This window comes from Falco rusticolus, chromosome 1 (genome assembly GCF_015220075.1).
Source record: "Falco rusticolus isolate bFalRus1 chromosome 1, bFalRus1.pri, whole genome shotgun sequence".
Classification (NCBI taxonomy): domain Eukaryota; kingdom Metazoa; phylum Chordata; class Aves; order Falconiformes; family Falconidae; genus Falco; species Falco rusticolus.
In genome coordinates, this window is record NC_051187.1 from 1,945,168 (window position 1) to 1,971,473 (window position 26,306).

General features: G+C 47.7%; 1 long non-coding RNA gene across 6 annotated transcripts; it reads left to right on the plus strand.

Annotated features, from left to right (window-relative positions):
- The first annotated feature begins 1,788 nt into the window (after window positions 1-1,788).
- LOC119155665 lies at window positions 1,789-25,383 on the plus strand. Of its 6 annotated transcripts, none has more exons than XR_005106793.1 (8): window positions 1,789-4,074; window positions 13,708-13,801; window positions 14,380-17,972; window positions 19,017-19,200; window positions 20,511-20,782; window positions 20,899-21,259; window positions 23,541-24,569; window positions 25,185-25,383. It is a non-coding gene; the product is annotated as an uncharacterized LOC119155665 (long non-coding RNA). The 6 variants fall into 6 exon arrangements; XR_005106790.1 differs by having other exon boundaries at window positions 14,380-16,166; window positions 17,759-17,972; window positions 23,541-25,383; XR_005106789.1 differs by having other exon boundaries at window positions 14,380-15,256; window positions 15,973-17,972; window positions 23,541-25,383.
- Window positions 25,384-26,306: the final 923 nt, after the last annotated feature.

Genomic DNA, 26,306 nt, shown 5'->3' on the forward strand with positions numbered 1-26,306 from the left:
AGCTTGAAATCTAAGATTCAATGCAGGGACAGGAATGATCCAAGCTCAGGTGAGTTTATTGAGCCTAGCTTTGTGTGTGAAATGTCGAGGTGTGTGAATAATGCAGAAAAAAAGTATATTTGTCACCTCTCACCACCCACCACCCCCTTTTTTCAAAAAAAACCCGTGAGTGCAAAGCACTTTCCATTGGTGAAGCGGCTATTTCCAGCCCTCTGGTGAAGGCTGTGGCTGCCTGTGCCCGGCTTTCCATCCCCTTTGGAGGGCGATGGGGTTCTGCATCCCTGTGGTGCTGTGTTGTCAGGATGGGCTCCACTGAGGGCTGCAGGGGCTGGATGCGGGTCCTCGGGTCCTGTGAGGTGAACCCCGGCTTTGCCCTGGTGATTGCACCACCGGGGCCAGACCCTGCCGCGGGCTGCCTGTCCATTGCCTCCCCACGGGACAGGGGGTGCCGGCAGGACCCGCAGCCCGGGGAGCACCACGCTTCCAAGGCTGGCACGCTGCTCACTCGCAGGGTGGTGGCACACGGTGCCACGGCACTTCCAGCATCTGGTCAGAGCAGACAGGCCACAGCAAAGGGCCTCCATAGAGTAAACTGCCTAAAGCCCAGCGTATTTATCTTGGAAAACAGGCAGGGTTCGGCCTTCCCTACCAGGAATCCCGGTCGAGGCCAGGAGCCAGGGTGGGAATGTCAAAACCTGCTGCCGGTGCCTCTGGGGGTGAGGGAGGATCGGGGTCGCCCGATGCCGCAAGCCCAGGGATAGGGGCAGCTTTGCCACTGAATGGTTTTAACCAGACTCAGGGTGCTGTGAGAGCCATGGCACGCGGCCGTACATCCCCGTGGCAGCGTGCGGGCGCTCTGGTCCCTGCAGCGGTCCCTGCGGCTGGGCTGCAGCTCTGCCCACCACTATCCACTCGCGAGCAGTTCTGCTGCCCTCGAACACCTCTCCAAAGTGGGACTGGGGGGAGGAGCGGGGTTATGATTTGATTTAGATGGGATAGAAGGAAGAACTGTTTTGTGAGGATGGTGGCGAGGCGCTGGCACAGGCTGCCCAGAGCAGCTGTGGGTGCCCCATCCCTGGAAGTGTCCCAGGCCAGGCCGGACGGGGCTGGGGGCAACCTGGCCCGGTGGAAGATGGCTTTGCCGAAGGTGGGTTGGACTAGATATTCTTCGATGTTCTAACCCAAACCATCTTACAATCTATGGCAGGCCTTAGCCAGTGACCAGGAAGAGGTGTCAGTCCAAGGTCTGATCCTCACCCATGCACTGTTGGACTGGGAGGCACCCATGCATGCTGTGGCCCCCTCGGACCCCCAGGAGTGGCTGTGCTCCCTTCTTTTGGAAGATGCTGCTCCTACAGCATCTTCCTCAAAGGCAAAAGCATTTTCTGCCTCCATGGATCACTGGTGACTTCAAGTTTTAAAAATAAGCAAAGGCTCCAGCACAGCCCTGCACGCGATGTCTAGCCAAAATGCAAAACTTTACCACAGTGCACAAGTGGGCTGTGTTTTTCCGACCAGGGAACAACGTTAGGGCCCTTTCATCACCTTTCCTTTGCACTTCTTTTAAAAATGATTTAAATTGGAGGCAATAGTACTGAACCTCTGACACTCAGACAAGACTCCCTGAATCACACACTTAAACTGCATCCATTTTCTGTAACCACTTTGCTTGCAGCTTTTGTGGTTTGTCCTATTTTTTTCTCCCAAGCATTTGTTCTTTCCACTCTGTTTGCTATTTGTGCCATCTTCGTGAGATTTCATTTGATTTTTTTCCCTCAATATAGGAGAGAGTGCTGGTGACCGCTGGGGTTCATTTCCCAATCCTAGTGTTGATGCACTCCAAAAACCGAGGCTTGCTTCCAGCCCTTCTTGAGCACTGGCGTTAAAGATGTTGTGCTGAACCCTCAGTCCCTGCGTCTACCGCTGAGGAGAACACACAGCAGAGGAAAGTAAAATTCCAGATTGCTCAGCAGAAAGGAAAAACCTGCTTGGAAACCCCTCTGAAAAGGGGCCAAGCAATAATCTCATGCTGTGTGGGTGAGAATGGCAGTATCTCCCTTGGATTTAGATGGAGCAAGAGCTGCTCGCACCCACTCAGCATCCAGCCTGCTACATTTACAGCCCGGATTTTGAACCAGCTGAATGAAAATACTTGTGGGCAGCAAAAATAGCCAGTGCTGAAAACTGGTGTCTGCTGAGGGTGGAAATTGCTGGGAGTTCCTCCGTGGCTGCAGCCGATCATTAGAACCTGTGTCATAAATAAGACGCGGTTGCGTGGTGTGCCACGGCCGGGCTCCCTCCCGCTGCGGCGGCACAGAGCCCGTGCGCCCCGGCCGCAGCCCCGGTGTGCTCGCTGCCCCTTGGCCAGAGCCCTGCTGCCGGGTGGCTCCGGGGATGCTGGTGAATGGCTCCCTGAGAAACAGGCCTTTTTGGGGGGCTAAAAAAAGATGCATCGTGCATTTTTCCATTGCATCAGCACAGTATGCAGTGTGATGGAGGAGTCTGTCACCCCAAACGTTAATGTAATTTCTACTCCCTCCCTGGGAGCACAGCTCTTAGTCTTGCGATGCCAGGTAGGAATGGGATTATGTGAAGCCACTGGGGTTACTGCAACTATGGTGTGTTCACAAAGCAGAATTTAGCCCTTATGTGTATGTAAACGTGCCATGCAAATGTATGCAAACTCAAATTTTATATGGCAAGTATATCAGCTGGCAAGATATAGTTAAACAATGTAATCTGGAACTCTGAAGGAAAATGTTAATGCTGTGCAAACCTCCTGCTCTGGCAGTGGGAAAGGCACTGGTGGCAGAGTGAGCACCAGCCTCCTGGAGCCTCCTCCTGTGGGAAGGACAAGCGGGTTCATCCCCTGCCTTCAGGCACGATGCCCTTCAGAGAGCAAGGAGGGGAGAGCTGCTGGACGTTGCTGTGGGGATGCAGAGGATGCTTTTGCATTTGAAGAGCCCAGCCTGAAGGGTCAGAGCAGGACCATGGAGCAGACCCCTCCTCGGGCTCGCATGGGCTGGCAGCCACACGGGAAAGCGGCTCTGCTCCCCGCTCTGCTGTCGGGGGTCCTGGGAGCAAGGGGTGTGCAGCGGCCACGGGCCAGCAGCCAGCAGAGGGAGAGTTGGAGCGTGAAGCGTGGCTCTTCCCAGGGTTTGTTTCCCAGGAGTACTGGTTTTGAAAGCTGTATGTTGCCTTTGGATTTTAGCAGCTGTAAGGAAGCCCTTTGCCTCTCAACAGATGCTGTCTCGTGCAAAAAATGGTGATGCCATCACCAGTGTTTTAGTTGGCAGAACCCAGTGCCAGTAAACTGGGTGATCTGGTACACGTCCCAGTCTCATCTCCTCCCGTCTCCTGCTCTAGGAGTGGAGGGAGGAGGGATGGGTGCATGTGCCCTGTGCATGCAGCAGCTGGGGCTGCTGCCAGCGCTGCTTTGCCTTAGCAATATGAAAGAGAAGGATATGCCTGGCTTTCACCTGGAGGTCTCTGGGGTCCTTTGATGGACAGTGCTGGGAAGCACAGGATGACACAGCCACACCAGTAGCCACATCGGTCACAGGGGTGCCTCAGGCTCCCCCCTGCCTGGGCTTCACCTCTCCTTGCAGCACAGCAGAAGCACTGGCCATCAGCTGTTGGTACCTCGGTACTGACTCATTCATTTTTTGGTGCTTCCAGGGCTGGCTCTCAAAGCCCATGTGGAAATGCTTGAGCAGCCATTCTAACCTTTGGGCTGCAATAATTAGCCTCACATGGCATCTGATCTGCAACATGTGGCCTAGGCCATTACTTTGCTTTAGCTGCTTGTTAGGCCCTAATCTCTGTTTGATTTCAAGGTGAAACCGATTTGAGTTTCCTGGAGTTTCTCAAACGAGCTGCAGGGGTGCTGCCCCCTTCAATCCTGCTTGTCTCCCCCAGCTGAGCCTGTGTCTGGAAGGAGGAAGGAGTCAGCGATCACCTGCTGAACCCGGTCCTCTGGGTGCCGTCCCCGTGATGCTGCAGGGAAAGGAGGCGACACTTGGTTATACTGGGTCCTTGCTGATCTGAGGTATCCGTGGGCTCACGAAGGAGCAGGTGAGTCACCTCAAGAGGAAGGTTTGAATTCTGCTTGCACGGTCCTAGGTGGGTACATTGTAAATTAGCTACTTGTTGTTACAGATGTTTGAAGCTTTCCATGTCAGCTTTGCATTTGGTTTCCCTTCTGCCCTAATTGAGACCAGAAATCCAATTAGACAATAATCCTTTCCTTTTTGAAGTCCCTGGCTGCAGTGTCACATAATCTGAGATTGTGGGTGTTGTGCTAGTGATGGGACCAACTGGCCGCAGTGAAATCCTTCCCTGGTACAGATGATGAAATGCATTTTTCAGATCCATCCATCGCCATCCATGTCAGGAGTCGGCATGTGCTGTACTTTGCCGTTCCTATTAGGGCCAGCAGATGTTCAAACAAGGGGCTGTGGCATGCACAGCCTTCTTGCTGTTACTGATTAGGCATGAGCCCGTGCCCCATGTGGAAGGGACGGCTGCTGCTTGAAGTGGCTCGTATTTATTTGCACAGATGCTCTGGGTGAAGGGAGGTGGGGCAGATATTTCAGCGAGGCCCCTTTAGGCAAGTTCCCCGAAAGAAGCTTGTTTATAAGTGGCATTTCTTTGATTCAGAGGTCTTGGGGGCAGTTATGAGCAGCTCCTCTTAATGCCAGCTGCAGAATGGCTCTCCCTGACTGTGGGATGAGTCTGTAATGCCTGTCCGAGGAGCTGGACATGGCTTTGTGGTTCAGCACAGTGTTGCTGTCAATTAGTCGGCTCCTTAAAATATAGTAGTGCCCTGGAAATTGCTATCCTTACAATGCATTCAACATAGGTGTTATGTATTTTTAGTAGGAGTATATATATATGTAGCGTATGTGTATATATGCAGTGTGTACCCACCTGTTTACAGACATACACTCTTGGTTTGGTGTATGTTTTGCAGAGACTTTGAGGAGTTCAGATATGTTTAGAAGTTTTTTTCAACATTAGAAGTTAATGCTCGTGTATCAGGCTTAAGCACCGTGCCCCCAGTGGTTTCTGAGCCTGAGGGATGTTCGCAATGACCATTCGGAACTGGAAGGGGGTTGTGCAAGCCCCGACCTGGCCAGTCAGCTGCAAAACCAGACTGCTGCCCAGAGGTGCAATCAAACCCCATCCCTAGGCTTCCAGTTGCAAAAGCCAGCTGGTAGCTTGGGTAAGTGTTGCCTCGCAGTAGATGAGCTGCTTGGGGCTTGCTATTAACCATGGGTTGGAGCTGGGGCTCTGAGTGTGCTGCGCGGAGCTTTTCAGCCCAGAAGCACAAGAGCTGCAAAGCTCGAGCTGCTCAGATCAGCTGCATCTCCCTTCCCTCCTTCTCTCCTTCTGTCTGCTACAGAAAAACAGGAAGCTGCACCAAATTAGCTCGGCAGCTGAGCCTCCCGAAAGCCACAACATGGCAATTGTAGGCATCACTCAATTGTTTTTTTCTTACCCTGCAGCAGCTGTGCATTAGGACAGCAATTTGATTTGGTGTCTCAGCCTGGTATTGTAGAAGAAAGAAAGAAGGGGGAAAAAAAATTAGGGGGAGAGATTTTGAGCTCTGGGCCTCCCATTGCGTTTTTTTTATCCTTTTGCCATCCTGGAAAAAAGAATCAAAAATAGCTCAAACCCCATTTTCCTGCAGGATTACATTAGGCTGAAGAGATGACAGAAACAGCACTGTCGGGCTCTCGATGCTTTCATGCCTCATTGGGCAGGATGGAGTCGTGCCCCTGTGCAGGGAAGGGTTCTGGTGGAGCCGGGCTCCGGCCGCAGCGCCGAGGGCTCAGGGATGAACCTTCTGCCAGCAGGTTTCCCCAGGGAATGCAGCTATGGCCATGTCACACCTCCCACGGCTTGGCACGTCATCTGTAGCGACTTGCACACTCCAGCACCACTGAAGTACTTTTAGACGGTTGTTGCGTGGCTGTGCTTTTGTCTGAATAAAAAAAGCCCAAACAAACCTAAAAACCCAACATAGCATAATGTAATAATTTCAGATGGGACTGTTTCAGCCATTAATTTCAAGTATGTTTTCTTGTGATGGGCATCAACAGCATCAGTGGTAGAAAGGATGTTCTTGTACCTGGGAGATCAATGTCTGCAGGAATGATAATGTGATGGGTTGAAGCCCAAATGGTGGACGAGTGGAGGTTGGGAAGGGGGAAAGTCCAAAATTTTGGGGAATCCAAAAACCTGTGCAAAAGGAAAAGACAGAAAAAATGGGTCACTAATTCTGGGAAGGTTTGTAAAAGCCAATTAAATGCATCATCTAGAAACACAAGCCACTCTATGCTGGTTTGGAAAGGAACAATTTGCCCCAAAGGGGCACGAGGAATTTCAAGGGAAAAGAAATGAAGCCTCATGCAGTGGGACACGCCTGCACCGCTTGTGCTGCTCTGGCTCATCCTGTCTTCAGCATGACGATTCTCTGTTAAAAGGGCAATTGTGCTTAGTTTAAAGTCATTTTAGCAAGGCTGGCAGGCCAGACAAGGGTAACACAGAGAGATTCAGCCTTTATTTTACCAAAATTTGGGTTTTTTTCTCTTTTCTGCACTTTAGTTGTTTCCCAGCCTGCTGATTCCTCCAGCCTTGCCTTAAAGCCCTGATTCTCAGCTGGCAAAATTCCCCTTATGCCTGTGATTTGACCCATTATTTGACTTGTTTGCTTTTGGCTGTTCTCCAAATATACCTTGCTCCCAGATGCCTCCATTTGTGGAGGCTTTAGATTGAAAGCTAACTATGCGTATTGATGAGTTAAATATAACCGCAACACTTATTTTCTGGGGGGAAAAAAAATACTAGCAGCTAGTGAAAGGGTAGGAAAAGTGTTTATGCAGGATGCGGACCGCAGTGCGCTGCTGGTTTTGGCTAGTTGAGGCTCATGCAATGTTACCCTCTGATAGGGACCTGCTGCTCGGTGTGGCCACAGCTGCCAGCTCCACAGCGATGGGATCCTGAGCCGGAGCGAGTGCCCACAGATCTGGACAGGGACCCAAGCGCTGTCACCTGGGGCTGCCAACTCCTTCTTGCAGCTTTGGGCAAAGCAACTAACACAAAGCGGAAGCCCTCACGAGGACCAAATTCTTCCCCAGCCTTTCAATTAGCTTCTAATCCCTTCGCTCCCATAAAATCTCAGCTGCAGGCTGCCCCTGTTTGTGTATTTCCACTGGCCACGAAAGCCACCTCCCTGAGCATCTGTCTATGCGGTTTAGGTTGAAACCTCTCTCCGTGCCAATGGCCACACCTCTCTGCAAAGAACATGTAATTGCAAACTTTTTATTTTTTTTTTCTTCCTTTTCCTCCCATTTAATGTAAAACAAGCAGACACCCGTCACCATCCTCTGCTTCAGCTCTGATGCAAACTTTTTCCACCTGGCCAAGTCAGGCATTCAAAAAATATAAATAAATATAAAAATAAAAAGGGGGCGGGGGGGTGGGGAATAAAAAAGAGGCCGTCAGTAGAGATATTTTTAAACACATGACACAGAGGAGTGTGACACACTTGGTGTTCTCAGTGGGTGGGTGCAGTGTTATTTCATGTTATTCTTGTCGCTGGGCCCAGCATTACAAGTGTACACGTTATTAGTGGTGACTGATAATAGCGTGTGGCACCACTGATTGGTTCCAACCTGCCGTGAGGGTCCGGAGGGCTGCGGCAGTGTGTGCCTGGGAGGGGTTGGTGGGTGGGTGTCCAGCTGCAGCCCCGTGCCGATGGTGCAGGTGTTCTTTATGCCACTGAGCATCATTAGAATGGGGAGGCTCCAAATAAGGGGCATTTCATTGCCTTGCTCGTACCCTGTTCTGCTTGGGCATGTCCATCTGAGCTGGCATTGCTGCAAGTCCATCTTTGCGCGTCCAGTTGTTCACCTGAAGGGTACTGGTCCTCAGGTATGGGTTCTGGGGATGGAGGGAGCAGGGACCACGCGTGTGCGGGAGTCAGGGAGGTGGTGGTGAAGGTGGCAGAGGCTGATGCCAGCCAACGTCTGACAGACTCTTACATGAACCCGTGGTTTTATAGCCCTATAAAAGGCAGCTGACAGAAAGGTTCTGATTTCGGAGGCTCCAGCTGAGCTGGGAGGAGCCGGCCTCGTCTCCGGCGCCGGAGCTGTGTCTGCTGGTGCCGAGCCCCGGCCGTGACGTTGGGGAGGGAGAGCCAGGATGGGATTCCCAGCGTGCTGGAGGGCAGGAGCTGCGCGCTCACCCCAGCCATCCCCGCAGCCCTGCCAGCAGTGCCGAGCTGCTGCTTTCCTGGCTCTCCTCTTGGAGACTGTGTGCAATGCTTGGAAGGGACTTTTCTAGCACCTTGCTCCACAGGGTGGGCACATCTCCCTCCCTTCTCTGGTTCTGCTGTTGGTGGCTGCGCTGCAGGTACAGCAGTTTGCAGGGAAGGATGAGGCCAGCTGAGGTCCTCGGTCTCCGTTTGTCTCCAGCATGCGTATGCCAGCACGATGGGCAGAGCTGGTGTAAAGCAATACAGCCGCACGGTGTGGTCCGCAGCTGGGTCCCTAGCGTGGCCTCTCTCGCTCGCGGGTTTGCTTTCTCTTCCCTGCCCGCTTCTCGCTGCATCCACTCATTTCTGGGAGACACTTAAACACCTCGCTGGCGCCAGGCCAGGTGACTTGGCTCGGGTCCCTTCTCACGCTCACCGCTTTCTTGTGGATTGCTGCCACCGTCTCTGGGGCTGAGCCCTCGGCAGGACCACGCCAGTGATGGAGCAGGATGGGCACAAGGTAGAACTACAGGAACAACATCTTTAAGATCCACTGACTTTGAAACCTTGAAGATTTCGAGCCAGGGCAGGGGCAGGGCTGGGTATGCACCTTCTGTTCCCGGTTACACTTGAGACAATCGCAGAATGCTTGCTCTCAGTGCAACATGGCCTGGCGTGTAGGTTTATTGTTGGACTCAGGGATGCTCCATATGAACCAGACTTAGCCCTGAGTTACCAGCTCAGAAAACAGGGAAGTGTCCTCCTCATCCCAAAGCAAAGGCAGCAAGAAGAAGCTACAGACTTGGAAAAAGGAGAATTAACCTTCTAAAAAAGTTAAATTTCTGTTAAAGACTATAAGACATGGATAAAAGGAGAAACTAACCCCTTGGAAATGTTCGAGACAGGTGTGTTCTGTAAAGCTGGTAACTGGAGGGAAACTGTCTCTTGGCCAATTTCTCTATGAAAGATGGGGAAACTCGCTGTGAAACTCAGCCTGTGGGATGTGCTGCTTCATCACCTGTTATCTGTGCAGAGGTGCAGGGCCAGCTTGGAGGCTGCTGCACCTCGGCTGGGTGCTATGTCACTGGAAAGCAGGGAAAGAAAATGAAAAGCAAATCCCTGAGCCTTCCCTTTCTCCCACTCAGCCTGCCCAGGAATCTCCGTGGTGCTCCTATGCCTTGATCCCCCACCACGACCAATGGATCCTGGCTCTTTTTTTATGGAGACTCCCCACCGAGGTAGACGCTAGTTAAAAGGTTACTACCCAGCTGTGAAATATGTAGACAGGGTAACAGCTAAATGGCGGAGTGACCTCATATCTCATATTTATTGACTAAATGTGGCTTGAACTAGTCACCACTAGTAAAATAAACCACAGCCCCAAGTACTGCAGGATTATTCCATGGCAGACAGACTCCTGGTTCCTTGTCACACTCTTTCTTTCACTTGAAATAATAAAAAAAAAAAAAAAAAAAAAAAGGCAAAACCGTTGTTATTAATCACATTTCATTTACAAGGTAGGTCCTGCAGCAACCCTTTCAGTGCAAGCTTACTTTTTCCTATGAGAAGAGCTGGGAATCTCCAGTTTTGCACTGAGAGGGAGCGAAAGAGCTCTCTGGATTATGTTTTTGCCAATGTCTGCCTCAACAAAAAGCTTGATCAGCCTAGGACAGAGGTGTTAGGCTTTAACAGAGCGAGCTGGGGCCAGGTGGCTTTTTTGTGACATCTGTGTCCATGTCACACTTGCTAACTCAGTGATGAGAATTAGCTGTGAATAATCAGGGAACTGCCTTAGGTTTTGTCTGCTTGAAGAAGTTGATGTTGTGTAAAGGTAAAGTGATTAATTTCTTACTTCTATGGTGAATTAAACCCATTCAGTGTCAGAGATGTCTCCAGCCAGTCTAAACCCTCTGAAGGCAGGAGTGGCCATGCCATGAGTATTAAGGGCTTGGTAAGTGCACTGGGGGCTGCAGCATGCAGAGGGGTGCATTGGTAATGCTCCCAGAAACAGGGAAACTCCACTTTCACAGTCAAAGGGCCATTCAACTCCAGCTTCTTTTGCACAGCGCCCAGAAGAGATGGGGGAGAACTGGGAAAAGCTGCAAGGACTTGGTTTTTCAGCTTTGCGGTCATGACAGTGGTTGCCCACACTCAGCATAAAGAAACAGGAGAAAATTATAATCAAAACACTTGGAAGCATCAAGGTGAGTGGGTTTGTGATTCTGGGTGCTGTTGAACCAGGAAGCAGAAATTCAGTTTGTTCCATTCCCTGGCACCCTGATTGCTCTTGGCATCTCTGTCTTGCCATGGCACATGCCCTTTCCACCAGCCCCTGCCACGCTGCGCCTGGCCTGGGCACTGCACCTGGCTGTTGCACGCACAGCATCACCTTCCCCAGTCCCACGAAGTCACCGGCTGAGTGACCCATTTCTTGTTGCCTCCTGACCCAAAAGCCTGCGGGGTGTCGTAAACTGTCTGCGTTGTGGTTTATTAGCTCATGGCTGTCTGCGGGTCCTGGGGGCGGTGGGAGCCCGGTGCCACAATAACGGTAGTCTGGGCTGGAAAAGCCACAGCACACTGCAGGTGTTGCTATAACGTACTGCCCGGGATTACCTTTTTGGTCAAAACCCATGATGCAGTGTTTCCCTTTGGAGATTTACATGCACATGGAGGGGGGGATGCCGAGTATTGGAAAAAAGATGGACTTGGCACTGGGGTGGGATGCAGATGTTACTGCGTGAGCCCGTGTCAATGTGAGCTGTAAACTGCAGGCTCAGAGCCGAGCAGCTCTTGGTGGCTGCCTTTCAAGATGCTAATGCTGCAGAAATTCCGCCCCCCCCTCGCCCATCCTTCCACTCCCCACCCACTAATTTCTCAGCTAAACTATTAAAGAGCTTCAAAATTCAAGGGCTGACTGAGAATGATTATTTGGAGGTTGCTAGTGATACCTAGATACCTAGACTGGTCAAAAGTCTTCTTGGTCATGTTACCTGGGATCTGATACTAATTGTTATCGTGGTTAGTTTTTCCAAGCTAACGTGTAAAAAGATAACGAGGGTCAGAGAAGGGAGAGGAAATGGCCTCGTTAATGCTCGGCAGAGATAATCGTTCCTGCTTCTGGCTGGGGGGAACTTTGCCGGCAGAGAACAACTGGAGCATCTTTCCCCACTGGTGTGACACCCATTCGTCCCTATAAAACTGGGTCACTGAGACTCAAGCCCTCTCTCTTTTTCCTCTTTTATTTAGGTAGGAAAAAGTAATTGTCTCCTACTGTCTATGGTAATATTTTGGTAGGGGAATAAATATCAAAAAGGCATTATAAATGTCCTGAATTACCGCAGCACTATTGCAGAATTCTGCATTTAGGGAAGCTTCACAAATGGTGAAGCTGGTGAATTGCTACTTTTCAATCAGAAAAAAAAAAAGGCAACTTTATTGCTTGCTTGCCTTTATTATCCTTTGATTTGTTTAATTTCCTGTCTCTGACTTGAGCAGGACACTGGTTTGATTTGTGTGTCAGCTACGTTTACTTGACACATGATGAACAGGGTTTGAAGACTTTGTTGGGGCATTTGTGCTGTTTGATTTCACCTGTGCTTCTGGCTGTCCCAGTTCTCCAGCGCTGAACCCAGCCACCTCCGGGCTGGGGTCGCCGACCATCCTCCAGCTCGGGGCTGGAGCCATCACGTTTCATGGTTTCCACCTGAGGTCATAAATCATGCCGGAGCTGGATTAAAGCTTAGGTTAGATTCACTGGCAGTTTTGCTATTTTCACTGAACCTTGCAGTGATTTGGATGTGAGCTGAAGATTTATGCGTATTTGCAGAGCCCACGGTTCCAGGTCAGGGCTTGGACTGAGGCATTACCAGGGAATCATTGCTTCCCTGAACGTCTTTGGTGGCCTCATCTGAAGCAAGAGACATTGCTAGGAAAACGTTTCCAGTGCTTATCTCCCTGCTGAGTATCCTTCTGAGAAGTGAGAGACTTGATAAAATAAGCCCAAAAATGCTGATATAAACATTGCTTAGGAAAAATGTGATCTGCCCTCGTTGTGCTTAACTCGGAGAATATCGGAGCCTGCATGTAACAATGCTGGGGGGAAAAGCACATGGGCAGATCGTGAGCAGAAAACTAAAAGTGGAGTGCAACATAGGTTTTATTTTCCTTTACTAATCTCAGTACATGCAAATGGGAGTCATAGATGGATGGGCTATCTCGGGGAAACCCCAGCTCTGTGTCCCTGACATCAAGATAAATGGGCTGACATGATACTGGTGTTTGAACCAGGGTGATAGCCTCCAAAACATCCTGTCCCAGAGCAACTCCCCTCTCAGGAAAGGTAACTTGGATGGTCTGTTTGTTACAGCTGTTCCCTTTGCCGAGTGGTTCCCTGATGTGATGCACGTTGCCTTGTAATTGTGGCTATAATTTTCCTTTCTATATTCATCCGGACATCGTTGCCAGAGCTCAGCCCGCTGATGGGACTTTGTTTTGACCTCTGGGCAGGGGGACCAGGCTTTGCATGCTCCCCTGGGATGCTGCGACCTGAGACACCTCATGCTTATCCAGCTCACACGTGCCAGCCCATGTAAGCATCCATATGCGCACATGCACACGCGTTCCCTCGCCGGTCAATCTCCAAATCTGTTCTGGAGGAATTGGAGCCATAACAATATGGCAGTAAAAAATAATGAAATGCCATCATAAAAAAGATGTGGAAAAGCAATTATTTATTTATACCTAGGGAACTAGGAATAATACACCTGTTTCGTAGGGATGGCTGGCACAAAGCTGGCATTGCATAGTGGTACTTAATAATTTTTTACCGCACTTTATAGGCCCTTTCCTGCAATTAATGCTAAATAAAATCAACATTTCTCCAACTTGAGTTTCTGGCTCTCATTAACTCCCTTCTTGCCATTCATCATCTCTTTCTCTTGCAGTATCTTTTTTTCTTTTGTATGTATCTTGTGAATTTTTCTTCGCTCCTCACCTCTCAACGCTCTGGCCTGTGGCAGCTTCAAAGAGCAGCACCCACTCTCTAATTGAATTAACTGAGATTTCCCAGCCTGGTGCAGGATCATTCCAATCCACAGGGTTTAGCAAGGGCTGCTCACCCAGGCGGAGCGTAGTCACCTACCCAAGGGGCAGGGATGAGCCCCAGAGCCCTGGCAAGGGGCTGGGTGGCAGCACCCTCCCCCTCAACAGAGCCCACAGCTGGGAGGGTGGCAAAGCAGCCTGAACCACAGGAAACCCATGGAGGACCAGATTTACAGCTGATGGGTGGCAATGCAAGAGAAAGGCTGGAAATGTAGACCAGCATCTGCTCAAATGAATTGGTAGATAAATCAATGCGGGAAGCAAAATGCTATTGATGGTGCTGGGAGGTGATTTCAGGATGAAACTGAGTTCTGCACTGAATTAATTGTCTTTCTCTGTTATTTCAGGAAGGAGAAGCTTCAAGGACTCACAGTAACCAAGAGCCACTTAGAAGTGCTGGAAGATCTTGGTGGTGAAGTGTTTGTCCAGGTCTCAGGAGATGTGAGTTTTCTTGGTCTCTTGCTTTTGCCCCCATCCTCACATTTCCAACTGATTCCAGATTATGTGATTTCAACACTTTCCTTTGTTGTGAACTCGGAGGACGATGCACCCGGGCAGGAACACTGATAACAGGTAGGATGGAAATCCTGAAGAAATAGAAATTATTTAAGGGTCCATTTCACACTTTTAATATTTTCATATTGCAAATATCAGGCAGAAGTGTTTAATGGTGAAAATGTCCCCAGTCTGGTTGATACTTTCTCTGTTGCTTCACTTGATCAGGCAATTTTTCTTTCTGCTGCATCTCAACCTCATGCCCCAAATAACTTCTCTTAATTCCCACCCTAAAAAGGAAAGTGGGAACATTTTTGCTTCATTAATCCCTCCCTTCTGATTTTAAAATTGTGGATTTTCTGGTTTTAGTTTCTATTCCTTCAAACAAAACACACTCCTGATTTTTCACACAGAAAAATATTTGGGATGAAACACCCTCCCTCTCTCAAAACCTCCTACTTGAAAATGCATGGATTTGTTCCTAATGCCACTAAAATTATTTACTATATTTATTATTTGTTTAGGTAGACAAAGTAAGCTGGGAGAATAATAAAAAGGGGGGATTTCCCTGTGCCAGTGGACCCCAGGTGAGAAACTGACCCGTCACCTCAAAGGCAGGAGAGGATCAGCTCCAAGGACGCACACCACAAAGCCTGAAACTGGCATCACCCAGGGCATTTGCAATGGCACGGGGAGCCCTTCCGAGCCTTCCATTCATTACACCGAGAGTTTTTTTTCTTTTTTTAATCAAGAGCAGTTGCAAACATGCCTCAGATTGCAGGACGGCTTTATCTGCCATCTAGTTCAGATGTGGGGAGGGCAGGGGGAAATAGGACCCACATGTTATCAGCTGATATATGAAATAGAGAGAGGATTATTAAGGAGGATAAAGGCCACGAGGAAAGAGGAGCCGTGCCTGCTGCTGAGACCCATCTCTCCCTCCAAGCCTACGCTCCCTCCTCTCCCTCTTCCCTACAAACTCCAGTTAAATGATGAAAGGGCTGGTGTCAGGGCTTCAGAATTTATGTGGATAACAGCGCAGTGAGGCCTGGCATTAGAGAATTAGATCCACGTGTTGCTCCTGCAGGATGATCTATGGGCAGGTTTCTGGGGATCAGCAGAAAAGTGAAATATGACGGTGGGTCTCTGGCTGGCTCTAATCTCGCCCCGCTCCCACGTCCCCTACCTGCCGGCGGCTCCTCCTGGCTGTCTGCTATTACCCAGCCCACGTGCCCGGCTCCACCTTAATTACTGCTCTGTGGCTTGTGGATGCTCCTCTCGGGTGGCCTGTCCATGAGCAGTGGCTTGGGAGCACCGGTCCAGGGCCAGGTGTCCAAGGATGCTGCAGCCTGGCGTGGGCTGGACCCAACAGAGAGATCAGGAGCCTGCGCAGCACCCGGGGTAAGGCTTTTCTGAGCTTTTGCAGAGGCTGTGGAGTTTCATCCAGCAGCTCTGATGAGGGCTGAATGTATTTCCACAATATTTCTGGCAGCAAATCTGCAGCTGTGGCTGGGCACAACCACAGCCTCTTGTTTGCAGAAGCCCATGCAGCCAAGTGCATCAGGGAAGGGGGGAGGTTTGGTGTCAGCATCTCTGCTGGTACCCAGATTTAGTAGCAGGTCTCCCGAGTATCCTTTCCTCCTGGAGGAGAAAAGAAGGGAAGACAAGCTGGCAGTGGCGCCATCCACACAGGAGGGTGGGAGGGCAGCCTGGCTTAGCTCCGTCCCACTGGTGGGACTGCATGTGCTTGTTCAGCTCACCGTGCAGGGAGCTGTTGTCCAACTGCTGCTCTTCTCTGGTGAGCTGCATTCAGACCTGTGGTGCAAGGTAGCGTCTCCTGCCCCAGGACCTGTTTCCCTGCAGGCTGTGGTCCTCCTTGTGCGAGTTTGCTTATTAAATGCATGCCCCCCCACATCCATATCTGAGGAGGCAGCAAGTGGGTATTATACGTCTCTGAAATCTGATTAAACTCAACCTAGACATAATATTAATAATTTAATATTCCCTTGCATATAATATTTTCACTTGCCTCCCACATAGCCCAAGTAAAGGGTTAGAGATTTGCCTCAAATAATATTCTCTCACTGGTTTTCTACTCTGACCTTTAACCTTTCCAGATTTTCCCATTAAAACACAGAGGGAGAAAAGAAACAAGATCTTGTCAAAAAGGAGGAGCTACTGAACTTGTGACCATCATTGGAGCGGGCTCCCCCACTGCTGGATTTGGAATGTAAGTGGCCTCGTTGAAGTCTATCACTACTGAAACAGCCCTCTTCCTCCTGCTCTTCTTGAGGTTAAAGCACCCGTGCTGGTAAGTCCATCCTTGCTCCTGTCCCCTCTTCCATCTGTCCTGGTCTACCACACTCCTACAAGGTGACGGGTGCTGAAGCTGGAGCCAGCATCCCAGGGTTGGTGGCAGGAGAGTGCATCCCTTAAGGACTTTGCAAGCAATAATCCTATTTATACCTTCTGGTCCAGTGGTTGCCTTTTTCATGAGGGCAGGTGACTGGTGACTCCTGCCTGACTGCACCATGAGCCAGGCTTGCCCAGCAATCAATGGTCACTCCTGATGTCAGTCGTTCCCCTTTTTCTGAATTAAATGCTTGCTGAATTGTTTTTGAGAGTTGTTTCAGGCTCTAGCTCCAATTTTTTTCAAGATCAAGCTAAACGCCTGGTTTTGGCATTGCTATTTAGGAATTGTCTTGCTTAGACTCTGCTTGAGTTTCTCTATCCTCAAAATAGGGCTGACGCTAATTGCCCATTTGCAATGCATTTCCAGACGCGTGGCTGTAAAGTGCTATATGAAAAAAACAGGCATTGTTATTATGAAACCTTCAGGAAAAAAAAAAAAAAAAAGATTCATATAACTCCACGGTCATTAAAACAAACCTTATGTGGATGGAAGAGACCAGAACTGAATAAACCTTGAGCAAACACAGCCTTTCACAATGAAACACAAACTGGTTTTAATCAGCAGTGCCAAATAAGTTTTATTTTCTGAGGTTTCTTTCCCCCCTCCCGTCTCCTTCTTTTAATATTAGCAATTGCAGAAGAGCACTTTGGTCTGATGAAAAGAGGGGAACTTTGCCCGATTCCTGGTCCTAATGAATATCATTTTTAAAAAACAACAACAAAACACTTTGCTTGGGCTGGCTGGGTCTCAAGTTGCTTTCAGCTACACTAGGATCTCAGCCAGCCTTTCTGAGCGTGTTACCCTGTGGTTAGAGCACCGCTATGGCAAATGCCCATAGATTTTGGACAAAACTGGGTTTAAGCCCCATCAGATGGTAAGAGAGAGCTGACAATCACCTCCTTGTGGCCACACAGCAATTTTTCATTCTGCCTCCCCAAAGCTTCTGTGTTTGTCTGGGAGACAGGAACAGCTTTCTGCTCAGAGGGTGATGAGGTTACGCATCCTGAGCTGTCACGGTGAGTCAACCGCCTGGAGCGGTGGGGTGCCTGCAAGGCAAGGATTGGGAAACGCCCTCGGAGGGGAGCCCGGTGCTGTTCGCTCATCTCTGCCTGCACTGAGGACCTCTCTCCAGCAGGACACCTTCCACACGGGGATGTTCTTGCAGCTTTTTAAGTGTCCTGGCTCCTCTATGGGGTTGATAGCTTGATTCTGAAAAGGTCACCATCCCCACCTTTCACCAGAACAAGACAGTCTCCGACTGGAAGAGGACAGGAGAGCTAATTTTCGTTACAATAATGACACCTATCTGTCTGTTTATTCCTTTGCCTCTTTCCTCCATCCAGACTTTAGGCTCTCCATGGACCACCTGCCTAATGACTGGGATGCTGGAGGCTGGGCTCATCAAATACTTACAAATAGTTACCCCTGCACAAAGCTGACCTGGTGCTGACCACCCAGCATCACAGACTTTCCATTTTCATGTATTCCAGGCGACTTCAGTGTCCAGGGCAAAAAGCTATTGCAGAAGGTCATGTTGACATCTATTTTTGACATGAAAGGTGCCAGCTATAAATTACTAGTGGTGGGATTCATCGAGGAGAAGGAAAAGGGGACTTCCCACTTTATCTCGCTTGCCTCACACCAAATCCAAGCTCATCTCTGGGATGAAGGTGGAGACTTAGCATCTTGTCAGCTGTCAAGGAGGTAAAGCTGGGAGAAAACAGTCCTGTGATTAGCATCCTTGCTAATGCGCACCTTATTTTGTAGTAAAAGTTATGAAGTCTGCTTGCATGTTCATTTGTACGTACTAAATCTGGTGACATGTCTTGCAATGACATGTGTGGAGGATGTCTTTTTGGATGAAGCATGAGTCAGTCTCGTTCCTGCATGGGAAAATTCCAGTCGATGCTACTTTCACTGTCTGGAATAAATGAGCACCCTCCTGGTGATGCCATCAGGCCACGTGAGCACCAGCCAGACCTGGAAACATGCAGGTTTTTGGTAGCTATAGGAGTCTAATATTGTGTAAGTCGTTGGCAAAAGTGTGTGTATCTATTTGCAATCTGTTGCCTCCTGCTAACAGGTTTAGGTCCAGATCAGTAATGGTATTTAATCACCTACCTCTTTGTAATTACATTGGTATGTAAAGTTTTAATTATATTTTGTTCTCAGCTGTGCTAGGTCTGTCATTTTGCATTTGTCACTGGCAAAGACTGTGCACAAAGATGTGCAGTAACTTTAAAAAACCTGCCAGTTCTTAGTGATGCTGAAACCTTCATTTTTCTGCTCAGCTGGTGAACTTGTATGTGCTAAAGCTGGTGATCTCACAAAGCTCGCTCAGCCTCAGGTTCATAAAAATGGCACAGTCATTGCACCGTCAAGAAATATTTTCAAACTGTAATGACAGTGCCCTACAGCAATTTCCTTCTAATGTTGCTTGAGATGATGACAATGACTCATAAAAGCTAGAAGTCTCCAGATTCTTTGGCTAGCAGGATGTCCTGGTGATGCTCAGAGGGTCTCACACTTGGGTGGGATTTTGTGTCTCATCAGCCCAAAGAATGAGTGCATGGTGGCTGGACTAGGCTAAGGAAAAGAGACAAGGAGATAGCAGAGATCGAGAACAGAAATGGTGATATAGCAGGATGAGTTCTGGATTTTGCAAGCAAAAGGCATATTCCTCTTCATTTCTGCATGGATTTATTTATTTATTTATTTATTTTATTTCATTTTATGGCACTTCTGCAGGCACCAGTTCAGGGTCACACAGTCTTGTCACTTGAGGAGAGGGTGGCAGGCTGCCCTGTCCCATCCCCAGTTTTCTACAATAGCACTGGGCAGATTCCCCAGCAATGAGAGAAGGACAGCGATGCACCATGCGTCTGTTGGGTGGTTGAAGTTCTCAGAATCTCTGCTGGAACATGACTAACAGGTGAGCTGCAGAAAGGTGCAAGAGAGACACTGCACAAATGCAGGAGAGTCTTCTTGCCAAAACATGTGCAGCCTGATGAGACAGGGACAGGGCAAGCAGCAAGGAGCCGTGTAACCCCGTCCCACTGGCTCGCTTCAACCAGGTCCATCCAGTGCTCTTGAACCACTACAGGTGATAGTCTCACCTATGAGAATGAACTTCCGAACATGAAGCATCAGCAGTACATCAGCAGAGACAATTCCTGGTGACAGCGGGTCGCATCAGCCAGCCTCTCCGCTGCATATGTCACAAATCAAGTTATTACACGCCCCATCCAATGTGACTCTGGTGTTACTCACCGTGTTTGCTTTCCATCCAACTCCCTGCTTCTGCAGAGTAGAACCAGTCGTGCCAGCTAACAAATGCCATCTAAACGGTGTGGAATGGACTTCTTATGTGCTAGATATGTTAGGTCATGTAAGTCCTTCCCAAGGGGTATAATTAGAGATCACCACACCCGCCTTACACATGTTGAGCTTGACAAGGCTTGTTGGGCTGCAAACCCCTCAGCAGCACAAGTAAACAGCTTGCAATGAAGCCTGCCCAGAGGGCTGGCTGTTCCATCGCGGCGGCGCATCACCTGCTGCCAAATTCATGGGCCTGAGATGTGGAGATGCCTGCCGCTGGGTTTGTGCATAACAGTCACGACAGCCAGCTGGGCGATGCTCTCCGCTCACCACCCGTTCCCATTTGCTCACTGCTTACATGTTGCAACCAACATGGGCTTGGAGGTGACTTGTAGCGCTCTGCTATAAAATATTACTAGCAGGAAAATACCCTTTTCTTTGCACAATTAGTTTGGCCATGAAAATTTTCTATTTTAAAAAATCAGTCTTTCCAAACTGAAGATATTTTGCTTTTTCCATTGCTGCAGCTTCCTCCCATTTTCCAGTAGCATAAATAGAAATGGATTATTTCTTTTTTAACTTCAGATTCTTATTTTGTGAAAAGACAAAAAAATTGCAGAGGTAAATGCACTTGGAAAACCCTTCATTTATTAAAAAAAAAAAACCCAAAAGTGATCCAACTCGGAAGGACGTTTCCAAGAGAATATGAGAAAATGTAAGATTTGAAAAGGAATTGCCTTCTTTAATTGACAAGTGGCAGAAAGGAAACTGTTGTTCTTATTGAAACACAGACCAAACCTGCAGCTTATAAACTTTCTATTGATCTCAGGCTTGTGGTCCCTGGTTCTTTTTGCTTTTCATCTTTGCATCTGGTTTTTTTCTCCCTCTTATTGCCATGCCTGACTCCTTTTCTCTCTCATGTAGGATGTTGGCTTCTCAAAACTGATCTTCTGTCAGTTTTGAAGTTGTGTTCTCGATCTTACATCCAGAGTCAGTGTCCTTGTATGAAAATATCCCTGCATCATCAGGATATTTCAGCCCACAGAGGCTGTTCATGCAGCTTTTTCTGAAGTGTTTGGTCCAGGCCACACAGATGCCTGGTCTGTGCTGATGCACGCTGGAATTACCCGTGTTTCTAGGGCAAACATCTCAGAAGATCTCTGATCCTCCAGACTAAAAGACCACATCCTTAAAAGGTGAGGAGGATCCCTCCAGTTAAGCTCTCAGAGGGAGGGGGAAAAATCCCGTATTTCCTTTTAATTTATTTATTTTTTTTTAACTGCCCTTCCAAAAAAATAAAATAAAACCCAAGGCGCATGTAGGTATGGAACAGAGCAGGATGTTAAATACGCAACCTACGTCAGCAAGGAGCTTGCTCTTAATCAACCATCCACCTGGAATACCTGGGGGCAAGGAAGGAGGCTGCGGGAACATGTTGCAACAGATGAAGGCATCCCGGAGGAGAGCTGCCACCCAAACAGCCAGCAGGAAGGTGCCTTCAGAAGCCACTTGTTAAACGTCTCCTGCTTGATCCCCACATGACAGCACGCCAGAAGCAGGATGAAAAAGTTCATTCCAATAAGTCCCCCTCCTCATTCCAGCAGGTTTATTATCCTAATTGACTTACGGCACTCGCTTCTAAATGAGCCTGCTTGGAAATGCGATCGGCACCGGTAATTTTCCACTTTATGGCGTACTTTATAATAAATAATTTAAAAAATCATAAATAGCAGTAGTATTAGATCACTGGCGCTCATGAACTAGCCTTAGTTTAAAGTATGGTGTAGTAAAGAGAGGCTTTTTTGATGATGCTAATTTTTGATGATGATAAAAACTGTGTCTGTGTAACTCTTTTGCCATAATTAAATTATTGCTTATAAGAACTTTTGCTTGGTCAAACAAGAGAAAAAAACCCCAATTATAATAATTCCACTTCAGTGTTTTCCATAAGCTCCTAGCCAAGCTGGCCAATAACTAAGGCAAAGAGTAGGGGGGAAAAAAAAGGTATGTATTGTATACTTAAAACTTGGCTAGAAATGACCTTTTATTGTCTAATTTTTTTTTCCATGCCTAAGTTGGCTACTTGAGACAAACTTATTGCCAAGTTTCTATAGTGTGTTATTTTCCTATATGTTATGTGTTTGAAAACTTTAAAATGCTGCCCTCCAAGTGTTTTACAAAGGTTTTGCATGGGCAAGGGTGGAGGAGCCTGGGTTTGATAGCATTACTGATGAAGATGCCGGTGCTAAAAATCTAGATCTATTTTGCTTGCTTTTTTTTATTTTTTGCTTCCCTCCCCCCCCTTTCCTGTTCCTCATGCAGCCCAACATGGCAAGACCTCCAAATGGGCTGTGCTAACAAATGCAGCTGAAGACAGCCATGTGATGTTAATATAAACCTCCTCTGTCAGCTTGGAGAGGCACCAGGCAATCGCCCAGGAATGCTTTTTGCAGCGCCTGTCTCTGCTCGGTGCCACGCGGTGGCATTTGTCAGGCGCACTCAGCCACGGCTCTCGGGAGGGTGCGGAGCCTTTTCCCTCTGTCTGGGTCACCATAACATGTGTCATGTTGTGTCTGAGCACAGGGATGATTTTTAATTAAAAAAAAAAAAAAAAAAAAAAAAGAAAAGAAAAGGAAGCAATTCTGGCTTACAAAAACCAACCCCAAAAGCTGTTCCTGTCATTCTGGTGCATCCATAAGGATCCGGCCATCGCGTAACTGATACTTGAGTCATGATAAAAAAAGAAGTGCAGCTGTCTTTACATTTCAAGGGTAATTTCTCTTTGAGTCCCTCATTAAAATCACCACACTGGAATAAATATAAAGACCAGGGGCTTGGGCATATTCTTATTTGGGATCATTGCGTTTCAGAAAGGAAGAAAAATAATTTTAAAGTTTGATGCAATTTTTTTTTGTGGTTGTGCAGTTTAAGTTTGCGTTTCACTGCTTTTGCCTCAGAGACATGTTTAATTTCTTTTTTTTTTTTAATATTTAATTTCATTTTCTGTTTTTTATGAAGTCCCACAATGTTTTCTTTGTGGTGAGCTGCCATGGTGTTACCAATGCATCTGAAATATTACAGGCAGAAAGACAGCCACTTGAAAGCAATAATGAGGGCAAGTCTGTCCTAGCTTTTATTTCCTCTATGTATTTTGTCCTATATAAAGTTATACAAAGGATAAGGCTTTCAGGCATCCTGATCCTGCAACTGCTTATAAACATAGTTAATTTTATTATGCAGTGGCACAAACTGAATACATTTCTAACAGAGAGGTATAATGTCTAGCTTTTGAACATGGTTTAGAAATCCAGCTATGGAAAAGGAAATAAAAGTTCAATTTTCAAATGCATCTTGTGACACCAAACATCTTTTAAAACCCTACCGCAAACGATTTAGAAGCAAAAGTCCCACTCAATAAGAGAGAAGCCTAAATCAGTCAAACGTGGCAGAAGGTGATTACAGTCCTGATGGATCCTTTTCCATTTTATGGATTGTGCTATTTTCATGTTCTTATTTTCACTCTGCTGATGGACTCACTCTTTGTTAGCACATTGGTAACCAAGTGCGTATGTAACTCTGCTATGTGCACTGCTGGCATTTGTTGGGTTACTCAAAAGTAGGTCAAATCAGAGAGGACTGAAGGAAAGTAATGGAGACCAAATTGAGAGAGGAAAGGTCATGTGCAGCACGATGAGCGCAGATGGCTTATTATCACTAGGACCATGTGGCAGAATCCAAACTCATCTCACAGTCTGTTTTCATGACACAAAACTCTTTCAGGGACTGCTGAACCTCTGAAAGTATCTGGGTACGTTCTGCATCATGTTCACACTTTGCTGACCTTGCAGAAGCCTCGGAGTAGTTGCAGTTTCAAATCTAGCTTTGCAGACAAAGAGGTTTAGTGCGATGCTTGTGGTGGGATGGAGATCCCATAAATATTTCGGTGTTTGCCAGGTCTCTCAACCCAGACTCAACCCGTTTCTATAGGTTTTCAGAAAGCAGATGAACATTTTGTGGGTCCCACCTTGCTGGGAATCTCTGCAGGAGTGAAAGCAACTCAACAGGAGCTCTTCTCTGTGGATCAGTCCTCACCTTACTCCTGCTCAAAGGCTAACCAGAAAGCAAGCATCAAGCAACTGAAGGATTTACATTGGAACTGGATCCCCATGGATCAGAACATGAATAACACCTCCATCCCCTCCCAAAACTTCCAAGCCTGACCTTTCACAATCCCCATTTCCTGACCAATGACTCCAAAGAAAATAGAGCTGCTAGTTGGTATTTAATGGAAATCTGCGCAAAACTTGTCAAAATACACCACCATGCCTGTCAGATGCCTGGGACAAGACCTCTACAGTAGTTTCCAGAAACCTAGTGCAATTACTTACATTTTAAATGATCTTTAATTGTTGCATGCGAGCTACAGAAACGTTTTTCCCCACGCTGAAGCAAGACCTTGCTATTAGGAGTCACCCCATAATTGCAGCTTTAATAGGGGGACTGCAGCAGGTCAGCCACGGAGGTTAGCGCCGGGCGCAGCAAGGTGAGAGCGGCTGCTCAGCACCAGTAAGTGGAAGTGACACATCACGATGGTCCCATCAATTATGTGGGGGCAGTTTGGAGTGTAAACTTTTTAGTGAATCTAATTACCTCGCCAGATGTTTTAATCCAATCTCCTCGCCCCTCCTCTGCCATCAAATAATACATTGTTTTTTGAGTTCCTGATGTGAAAATGTCACCTTAACTAGGGAATATAGGAAAAACTTGGGGTTTTTTTTTGTGGTTTTTTTTTGTTTGTTTGTTTGTTTTGTTTTTTGTTTTTTTTTCAGGACCTGAGCATTCTTTTGCTACCTGCGAGAGCAGTCAGGTTCATGTGTGACTCGGTACTTGTGGAATTGCACTGAACCAGAATGAACACGCTCGTGGATTGATAAGGGGGTCATGAAGGGTGCAAGACTGATGAAAAATAGATGAGATGATGGTGTAAGTGTGCTCAAGAGCTGAATGACAACTGTTAGTCCGGCAGGGTTGCACTGAAGCAGGTCTTATCGATAGCATTAGAGATGCTGCACCAGATTTTCCGAGGCTGTTTGCAAATTGACCACGTTCCTGTTGACACAAACCCTTGCAAGTGCAGCTAAAAGCAGCCCCGCTGAACACTCCTGATCTGCTCACAGGCTGTGGTCAGATGGGAGCATGAAAGGAAACACTTGCCTATGCATCCAGGAGAGCAGAAAATAGGAATTGACTGGGCATGCAGGTGCATGATATTACCTTCCAGAAGCGTACGGCAGGGAAGGAACCTAGCAGCGCTGGGAATGACATTCCTTGTCATTCAGTGAACTGTGGTTTTGGGTTTGGTGGGAAATCCGCGTGTGCAGCTCGTTGTCCAGTCCAGCCTTAACGGCAGTGCACAGAAAAGTCTCTGTCTTTGACAACTTCAAACCGTACCATGAAAAAAACCACAGCCCAAATCAGAGGAATCTCAAACTGTTCGTTGTTAGGACGCCAGCTGAATAATTTGAAGGTCTTTATTTTCACCAGCTTATCATATCAGTAGTTGCTCATCTCCACTTCTCGCCCTGTCCTGTTCCCCAGGAGGAGACTGCTCAGGCTTGCACCAGGCACAACGTTAGCTGCGTGCTCTTGGGGTGGAACCATGCAGAGCAAACAATGACAGAAGGCTGTCTGTAAAGACTTCAGCACGTTAGGCAGTGGAGAAGAGCCCAAGTTTCCACGTAAAGGCCTGAACGTATAACAATGATGTGAAACACATGGAAAATATGGAAAATGTGGAATAAGTAATAAAATTATAAATAAAACAAATACAATAAATTGGGAATGCAGTTTTACTCATAATGATTTGTGTTCCTAGTAACCCAAGACTCCCTTACCTTTGGAAAATTGCATGTTTTTCCAACAGGGGAGCTGCCTGCAGGTAACAGGGTTGACGGGTTGTGCGGTGGGTTGGATCATCGAACAGCTCAAGTGTTCAGCAGGGACTGCTGTAGCCTTGCATAAGCCCTTTCTCTGACAATGACTTGCGTCATGATCTCAGGGAAAATCACTTAAGCGGCAGTTAGTGCAGGAATTTTGGCCAGAAATGAATCTTGGCTTGTTCTTGGTGGAGAGATTTGCCTGGCGGAGTTACCCAGATGCATCGCGCTGGGCCTGCTTTTTTCCTGGGGTTTGCTTGGTTATTAGTGGCAGCACTTCATGCACTTCCCTCTATGAGTGTGGTCTCCCAGTGAATCCCTGTGGGTGTTCTGGTGGGATGGGGACTCCACTTTGTCATTGCCATGAAAGCTGGCAGGTACTTCTGGATCTCATACTGGGGGGTTGCCTGCAAAAATCTCCACCTTCATAAAATGCTCATACAGAAGCTCTCTTTAACGACCTCAGTATCTTTTCAGCTCCAGAAAGGAATGGTCAAAAGCTAACGCCAAAAAAAAAATAAAAATAATTTTTAAAATTTAAAAATAATGCTTTAACCACTGCTGATGCTCTATCATTAGACCAACACTAGTTAGGGTTACAGAATAATTTTATCAAGTGTATGAACTGTGGCTTCTATTTGTAACTAGTCAAAGTTCTGTTGGGGTCCAGGGGCCAGCACCATTAAGGGCACCTGTAGCAAAAGCCAGTAGGACAGAAAGAGTGATAGAGCTGGACTCGGTTGCCTCTGACCCTTTGTCCTAATTAATTAGGTACCAATTTAGA